Below are 9,697 nucleotides of genomic sequence, written 5' to 3'. Positions count from 1 at the left end.
CTGACACTGTATGTTTCTGTATTTTATAGTAGATTTTGCAAACTAGTATATAATTACTCAGACATTAAGAATCGACTGTGCTGGAAACAAATAAATGTATAGGCAATTAAGCCTCTCCCTAATAACTCCCTTTTCTGAGTTCCCTCCAATCTGCTGCTTCCTCTTCCTTAATCACTGGTGTGCGTATGTGTATATGTGTGTGGGTATATATATATATATATATATATATATATGGTTGTTTGAGGTTTTTTCATCATTTATACTTTCAATATAGTGTTAGACTTCAGGTGTTGCTTAGGTCATCTTTATAATTTTATTTGTTATCTTACCTTTATAAGCCAGTCAGTGCAGTCTCTGTTGGCTGTGTTACACTGTTACTCTTGAGAACAAAACATTTTTGCAGCTAAAGCTTGATGCATCCTGCTTCAAAATTACAGCATTCTGAAAGAAAATGTGTGTGTGGTCAGCTACCATAAGTCAGATAGTGAGAGAGGATTTCATAAAAAAATTAATGCTTCTGATTTTTCTTCACTCCTCTTCTTATACGAGGTCTCAGTGATAAAAAAAACCTGATCAATGATGAAAAGCATAAAGCCAGATATGAGCTTGAAAATTTTGCTGGAAATATACATGAAAAAATTATGAGTTTTCTCTGTTCCTATTCCTAACATATTTATAATATTTAATGGCCAAAACTTTTATAATGCTTATCATTAATGACACCTTTAAAAACTATGAAGTTTGATTGTACTCTAGTTTTATTTTTACCTATGAACAGTTACAAAGATATTAGACTAATGGTGAATTTGACAGGCTTGACAAATAAATACTGTTAAAATCCAGATTCATTTTACTGTAATGACACCACATTATGAAAACTAAGATTTTTATTTTGTATATAGCCATGTATTGACTCTGGAAGCCAGTAACAATTGGTTTGCTCATTTTTTTTTATGAGCTGAGCAAAATTTTTGTGGAAAATTTATGCATATTTATGGAGTTAAAAACCCAGCACGTTTCCTCTGGAAATTCAGTGATTTCCCAGTAGTGAAAGTTCTGCTGCTCTTACATGAAGGTGGCCAGTACAAAAAAGGAATAATAATTAAATGAGAGATCATGTTCAATGCAGAATGATGATGGAAACAGCATTAAGTATTCCACAAGAAATATGTTTTCTGTTTAAAAAAACTTGTTGCTCTCCACTGTGCAGTAAAACTTAGTACACTGAACACATGCATTGCAAAGCTGTTATTTCTTCATAACTGTGAAGGGATGGGGTGAGTGACATGACATTGTCACATTGGCCAGAAGAAGAATAACTGCAAAAGTTTAATTACTTATCATTAAAATAGTTTAAATATCCTTTCCCAAATTTATATAAGAAGTTTCAAGAAGAAATCTCCCTTTGGTACCATGTTTCCAGAGGACTCCAGTGACATCCAGTTTATCCCCTATAACTCTTAGGTGTGACTTAAACTGACTTCTCTCATCACCTCCACTCTATGTCTCTCATCAGTTATTCTTCACAAGTATTTATAAATCAAATAACCTTCCAGAAGATCTCAGAACTTATATAAAGGGGTAAAAGTTTGGTACCATTTTTTAAAAATTGAAACAAGATACAGAAGCTCAAAGCAACTGTGGTTCAAAGTTTACAGACAAGAAAGGAGGGAGTATCTAAAATAGTTCAGTCTATTTAAATATTTTGAAAACCTATTTGTACACTTTCCCAAATGAAAGATAACCCGTCAGCATAAGTTTCATTCCTCCACAATAAGGAAATGTAGGGCAATGTTGGTGTATACTTTTGGGTAGGAGGTGAATTTCAGGACAAAACACAGGAAAAGGCCTCACAAAGGGCCTAGATGAACCCAAAGTTTATCTGCTCAAGCAGCCCCTGGCCAGATATGGGCTTTTTAAAGCACAGCAGGGCAAAAAAATTATAGCATTTCCCCAGACTTCTCTATCATCTTCTGCCCATCTTCAGTCGAATGAAGATGGCCATATAAAACCCTCTGGGTGAGAGTTACACCACAGAGCTTCATCTTTAATTTAGGAACTGGAAATGAATGCAGCAGAATGAAGAGAGGGAAACATTATGTGTCAGTATCTTGGGAAAAGAAAACAAGAAGAAAAAATTGCAGTAGGAAGAGAAACACACAATAGGAGTTCAACTTCTGTGTGTTCCATCAATTTGCCTGTTAATATTCTATTGTTATTTTGGTATTGTTAATCTGTAACTTTTATTAAGATTTGAAGCTCCTGTGCCTCTTTATTTCCCAAAAGTCATACACTTGTCCAGCAAGGGATTAAAAAATAGAAAAAATCTCCTAAAAAACCAGTCAGTGTGTCTACCAAAAGAAAACTTGAAGTAGTGTGGAAAAAAATAATATTAAAGTGTAAAAATGAAGGGTAGGGAAGACAACAAGCCTCCAAAAGTTCAATATGTCATCTAATAAAAATGAAATGTACCAGTTTTTATCTCCTTCACAGAGCTGAGGAATCAGACTAACAACATTTATATGAAATTTCACCACAGGTTGCATTGAATGGTGTAAGTTTGAATTACCTAAGAGCTACAGAAAAACTGGAGAGAAAAGACTTAAAACAACCCAAACTGGGGCTGAGGAAGAGTATTTCTTTCTTGCTGGAGTCAACAAGTAGATCTTTCTGCACTCAGTGGCCTTGGTGTCTCTCTACTTGTTGCCCTGAAGGTAAATTTTATGTCTCTGCCTTTCACAGCATGATCCATACTACATCTCTTTCCAGTAACTATAGTTTTTAGGATTGATCATACTCTATTAATTTCCTTCCTAATTAATCTATATGTTCTTGTAAAGGTGATGAGCAGCATTTTAGTAAAATTCAGAGTAAAAACCTGTACGATATACAAGATACACAGTCTGTAATACCAAGTTATAATGACGTTAGGGTTGTGCTTCATCATTCTGTTCTTTTCTGTTTTTAATGAAGCTGAAGCATTTCATTTTGTGCATATGGCTACAAGAGAATATAGATGTATAATGTCTTTTGGGACAAAATCCAAGGGAAAACTGAGGTACAGAAATCCCCCACCTACACAATGTTTTGTGCATTTACACTAAACAAATTATTTTTCAACACAGCAATTTATTTTTCAGGGACGACAGGTGTCAAAGACATGACGTGATCTTGGAGTAAACACTGAATTAAATATATTTTTTCTTTCAGTTATAAATTGTTTGAATGTTTTAAATCCTTTCTTTAAAAGATAAGATTTTTAACAGACAGAAAATGAAGATGAAAGGCCATGTCTACATGAAATACTAGATGTCTACAGATTTTATAGACATACCAGATCAATTTGTGTACCTACAAAACCTCCTGGCACGCATTTAGATGCAAACATAGAAGTAGGCCAGAAATGTGTCTTGCTTATGTATCTTGCTGTTCAAACATAAGATATAAATAAAAATTCGAACCAAAGTAATTGAGAGCTTGTACTTCTGGGGTTTTTCTACATCATAGAATTGGCATTTGTTCATAAGAAATAGTTTCATGAATAAGGGCTTTTTGCCTAGAAAAATACATTGTTAAGATATTTCAGGGTTGCTTTTCCAGCCTGGAGAGTACTAGAAAAATAATATCAGCTTTTTTTTCTTTTAACTTTGAACAAATTTTTTCCTTATTTTCATCTAAAACAGTTTTGCACAGTTCATTTATGATGGAAATTTTGAACCATGAACAAGAATCATAAACTATTTACAGAAATGAGATTTCAAATTCTTAAGCTATATCTTTACAGAAATTTTATTTGAATTAGCTTAATTTAATTAAAAATATAAACATGCCAGAAGCCATATGCTAAATGAAAATCATTATAAAGTACTCTAATAAACAAAAAATATAATTTATAAATTAATTTATGCAGTAGCTATACATCAGACATTTAAAAATATTCTTTTTTCTTGTTTTTAGATTTTATCATTTTATTTTATTTTATTTTATTTTATTTTATTTTATTTTGTTTAGGAATATATGTCCATTTAGGAAAGATATAGCATTGGCTAAATTGGCATAAATGAGCGGAATGGACAGCAAAGGTTTGCAATATTGATGGCAGTAGCATCTAGTAGGGCACTATAATTAGTGAAAAAGTGTTTCCAACTGGCAAGGTATTTAAGAAAGTCAAATAGAAACAAATGACACCTTTGTATTCTAATTCAAGGATCTTTAGTATCAAAGTGACACAAAACCCAACAGCATCCCTGGGAAAATAATACATTATAGGAAGGAGAGAGCATAATAAATTAAAGAAGTAATCATGATTTGTACTATCTACGGGTTTAACAAGAATATTGTTAGGAAAGTTTTGAAAATTAGCTATTCAATAGAATTGACAATTTAAAAAACAATAATAAGAGATGTAACATTAAAGATTTGGGAGAGTGAAAACAGACCTGAATATTGGATGCAAAACTATTTTATGAGATGAGTGCTAGACCCTGAATTCCGATAAAGGCAAATGAAGTGTGATGGCAGTGTAAGACTCTTAGTCCAATAGTCATTGAACTACCCTAGCTGCTGCTATTTTTCACTTGATTTTGGAAACAGCAAAGCTAATTTTGAGATTTTCATTACACAAGAGTGCATAAGATTAAAGAGAGCATGAATTGATTTATTTTTAAAAGAAATAGAAGGATGGTTAATATGCAACTAACATTTTCCTGTTCAAATAAGAAACACTGAAAATGTTGTAGTGCTAATAAAGCCCATTGGACAAAGGTGACCTAACTATGAGAAGGTTTGGAGTCTCTTTCTTCAGTCTATACAATAGACACTAGGGATAAACTTACATCTCAAAGAACTGGAGGCGATGGAGTCCAAGTCTGATTTAAGGTTATCTGGATTAAGCAGTCAAATAAGGTCTGCTGGTGACAAAAATATAATTTTTAAAATTAGTTACAATTTTAGAGAATATGTAAGTTTATGTACTATTTTCTTTTATGTATTTTAATTGCATTGTTATTTTTAGAAGTATCACATTGGACTTGTACTCCTTGAGACATTGCAGACTTCTGTTAAGAATCACAGTCATAGGAGAAAAGGGCTATGTTTTGATGACAGAAAACGATATATAAAGATACTGTATATGTTTAATGGTAAATTTAGATTATCTTTCCAAAAGATGGATGTAAATCCAAATTTGAACTTCTGTGTCCACCATCAAAACACCGGGTAAAATAACACAAGAGAATTCAAGCTTTTTTTCCAGTCAGGCAATCTGTCATCACTGTAAGCACTGCTATCTGCTCTGCAGATTTCCACTGCCAGTCCTGCGCTCAGTGGCCATCTGCCAGTCCTCTCTAATTGCTATCCAGCTTATACCACTAGTCACTCACTCCTCTTTCAGGTAAGTATCTGAAAACTTGCTGTTTGTGAAATTATCAGGTTTGAAAAACCCTCACAGAGAGAAACTGGAATCTATTAAATTTAGGCTTCTGTAATAATGGTCAGGGTTTGTTTGTGTTTCATAGTATGAGAAAAAGGGGTTCTAAGGTTGCTGTAATTTCAAGACACTTTAACATGTTAGATGTCATAGTGTAAAAAACAGACTTGAGTTCCTGACTCTTGCTGTGCATGTGTGTTATATTTGCTTCCCAGAGCAGACAACTAGGTATGAGGAAACCCTCACAGGCCAGCAGTACACTACTGACAACTTGCCTTATCCAGTAAAAACAGGCTTAGCATGAGTTTTTGTAAGGAGTCAATTTGTGGGTTTAAGAGCTGCTCCTGCGTTGCTGCAATTCCAGTTTGAGAGAATATCCTTTAAGGAGCTATTGTTACTTGGCAAAAGATGAAGAAGCTCATGGATTTGTTTCATTTATCCCAAAAGTCAGATACAAGCTTGTCTCACCTGCCAAGTACTCTGAAATACAGAATCTGTGCCTAGATTGCACAGCAGGATTTTCTATTTCAATTGTGCTTATGATTTTGACAATTTGAGGTCAACTGAAATAATTTTTTGGTCACTTCTCTCTACCTTTCATACCCAGCAATCGCAAAAGAGAAAGTCTGTTTTATTTCCTGTATAATATTTGAACTAGATTTTGAATAGTTTATAGCAAAAAGCACACATTTTATATTTCTCCTATGTAAGAGGCAAGCCAATACATTTGTACATGCTTGATCAGGACTGTGCTGCATGTAATAAATACAGTTTAAGTTAGGCAATCCAAGAGCTCTAAAATACAAATTGAACTTTCTGCATAACTAGTTCTCTAATTTTTATGCATGGATGGTATACTACTATGAGCTTATATGCAATTATTTTGCTTTAAACTAGAGTCAAATTAAACTTACACTTTCCAAATTGTCTTTGCTAATGTGCCCTTCAGTCTGTCCAAGCAGAAGTTGAAGACCTAGTTGCAGAGCTCAGCACCCCAGCTTCTAGTGAGAAAGCCCTTTACCATCTCTATCATGCTTAAACCAACAGTCCATGTAAATAATGGACCTTTCCTGTTCTCTGTTGTGGGAATTGAATATTTTCTTGACTTTTAAATGCAAATTATTAATGTCTCTGTAGGTTAAATTAGATTGAAACAGGGGAGTTAAACACTTAAGCGAAATTTTTACTTGTGTAGCAAAGACAAATTTTCTCCTTATTTGATAGATGCTTCGGCAGAATTTTAAAAAAAATAAATAAAAAAAGGACTTGTCGTTTTTTGCAAGGCAGCATCTGAAAATATGGTAGCATTCACTTTTCCTGTGCCTGATCACTGAGATGAGGTCAGATATCTTTGATATTCTGAGGTACCTGGAGATGAACACTCATCTAAACACTCAGAAAAGCTTGACTGAATTTCACTCTTACCAACTTAGGTCAGTCAACAAATATTTGCAGCTAACTTTGTGGTGCAACCACAGCTCTTTCCTCTTTCCGGAGATCACTAGGCTGAAAACTCCAGCCTTACTTTCTCTTTGCTCTACTAAGAAAAGTAAATTGGCCATCAGTTCATATAACTATTACTTGGGGCGTTCCATCAGTAGCTCTTAATCTCTGCTATATTGTTGCAGTATCTGTGAAGATACTAATTTAAAGTATTCCAGACTTTCTTTTACTTTATCTTTGATACTGTAAATATAGCAAGTTTTTTATAGCTTTTACTGTAAAGATTTTCTTTAAGCCATTATACTATCTGAAGTGCATTTTCTCCATGACTTTAATCTTTCATCATGCTTCTCAAAGGATGGATGCTAGGTGACTATTTCACTACTTCAAATAACACTTTCAACAGTTTAGTATATTTTTTTTAATCTTTCTTCTTATTCATTGCCCTTTTTCTCCAGGTCTGCAGGATCCTACTTTGTGAAGTCATCTAGTTCTCTACCTATAATCATCACTCTGAAGGATATCCCACAATCTTCTTCCTCAAATGATGTGCCCTTCTGCAAGATATTACCCTACAGATTGAAGTAAGAAAGTATAAAGCAGGTAACAATGAATGAAGTAAATACTACTCATTGGATTTGCAAATTAATAGCTCAAATAAGATAGAAAATTTTGGTAATATATATATAGCCCCTAATTGTCTGAGACGTACTCGGTTTGCTTAGAGCTATCTGTAAAAGATTGCTCAGACAGACCCTTTGAAATATTTTGGCAGAATTAAACAGAAAAACTAAGAAGAATTATTTTGGTTTTCTGAGCTCATGTGCTTTAAAAATTTGACTTCTAAATAGCCTCAAAAAGAACTTACTGCTTGTCTTTTTCACCACGTAATTAATTCTTTTTCCAAGCAAGATGCTACAATGGAAACAGTAACAGACCAAGCATTTGAACAAAGTCCTTGCTATCTCTTAAAAACTTGCTATTACCTGGTACAATAGGACACTGAAGCATTTAAATACACTCTGGATTAGTTCCTTCATGCACCTACTAAACTGTTTGGAAAGACCAACCTTTTAAAATTGTGGGTACTATGGTAACTGGATATTTCAAGGTGTCATGGAGACAGACTACTCTTCTCCTGAGATGCCAGTCTATTTGAGTCTGCTGTGAAAAAGCACAAGAGAGGCTTTTTTGTTCTCTTCTAAATTCAGCTAATAAAATGTAACTAATACAAGGGTTGAATGATGCTGGTGTTTTTAATACATTATTTTTAGAACTATGAAATCAAAATTTAAGTGAAAGAAATGCAATTCTCACACAATTAAACCTCCTTTGTAGAAAGAAGAAGAGCAAAATTTTCTTGGCCAAATAAAAAATCTAATGATAAAAAAGACCTATCACTACCTTTAGTGAGAAGGAAAAATAATAAGATGCTTTGACATGTATTTATATAATCTTTTTAAATTTTAACAGATTTAGTATATGATAATTCCAACTTAATCTAGAGGTGTAGTTTGGGCACTTGCTCATCTCTTTGTTAACCAATAAAGTAAATATTTTTAAACTCAATGTGGCTTGTTCTGTAGCAGATTTAAATCAGATGATTGTTTTTTCTTACTTTCCCCAAATTCCTATTCAATAAACATTTTACTCTTCCTAGGAGAATGAGATTCTGTTGATGTAATGGTATTTTTTTCAAACAAGTAAACAGATAGAGATATGAAAAAAACATCCCTTCTATTGCTTCTGATGTCTCATCTAAGGTTTGTACTGAAATTTTGCCTTGTTACTCAATTTTTTTTCCATCAGTTATGACAATCACAACACTGGTACCAGAAGCTTTTAGTATCATATGTGTAGGGTTGACATTTTTCAAACAAAATACCCCTCTGAAAACTGACACTAATAGTTTTGGCACAACTTTTTCAGTGCTGGTTTGAGGAATACCTTCTGTTATTTTTATTATTACATACATTATCCTTAACTTTGGAGTCAGTGTCACACAAATTTTGATTGCACAAATAAAATTTACCTGCTAAATTTTTTTGCCTGAACCACACTCCCACCAACTTCTCTCCCTCCTTTATCTTCAAGCAGTCATTAGTCTTCTCTTTCATTTTCTTCCAAAGTTCAGATTGGTTTTTTCTTCTCTTCTATGGCTCCCTGGTATGACTTTAAAGACTCTTTCATTACTTCCTTTTGCAGCTTCAAGTCTCTTGCCAGTCCCTTTTTATCTTACATTTACTTCATGTCATATGGCAAGTGCAGTGCTGTTGCCCTTCTCCAGGACTCATTAGCAAACTTCTAATATTCTGGAAGTTTCTGGTTTTAGGTTGGCTTGTTTAATTAGCAGCAGAAATAACTTGTGAAATAAACATTTTCCAGATGTTGCCTTAAACTAGGCTTGTTGTGTTTTCTGACTTTGCAACTGTTTCCATCTCTCTGCAGGAAAGTACGTGGAAGTTTATTGGTAGCAAGGTACTACAACAATTAATGTCATGAAAGAGATGAAGTCAATTTACATTTCCTGCAGAAGGAAGAGGAAAAAAGAAGAACGGCATTGTCTGTGTGAGCTTTTGGCTTACTATTTTTAAAAACAAAACAAACATTCCTTTAAAATTGTTTATTTTATGCATTGTTTTTTGGCTTCCTGACTAAATAAAATACAAACACTGATTAATTTGGGGACCAGGCTTTTTTTGCCACAGAGATTTTTTTGGTGTTTATGAAAAAATCAAACCATAAATAGATAGTTTCACAAAAGCAGCACAATAAAATGAAAAATAAAGATTCAAACAGGTTGTGAAAATTTTCTTGCTCAGTACA

General features: G+C 33.5%; 1 long non-coding RNA gene across 1 annotated transcript; it reads right to left on the bottom strand.

The window, feature by feature from the left end:
- Nucleotides 1-214: 214 nt before the first annotated feature.
- LOC116449456 lies at nt 215-5,344 on the bottom strand. The gene is made up of 2 exons (XR_004242398.1): nt 4,836-5,344; nt 215-441 (listed from the first exon to the last, which is right to left on the bottom strand). It is a non-coding gene; the product is annotated as an uncharacterized LOC116449456 (long non-coding RNA).
- Between the last annotated feature and the right edge of the window lie 4,353 nt (nt 5,345-9,697).

This window comes from Corvus moneduloides, chromosome 1, assembly GCF_009650955.1.
Source record: "Corvus moneduloides isolate bCorMon1 chromosome 1, bCorMon1.pri, whole genome shotgun sequence".
Lineage (NCBI taxonomy): Eukaryota > Metazoa > Chordata > Aves > Passeriformes > Corvidae > Corvus > Corvus moneduloides.
The sequence above is the reverse complement of the archived record's forward strand: the minus strand, read 5'-3'. Positions and strand labels throughout refer to the sequence as shown.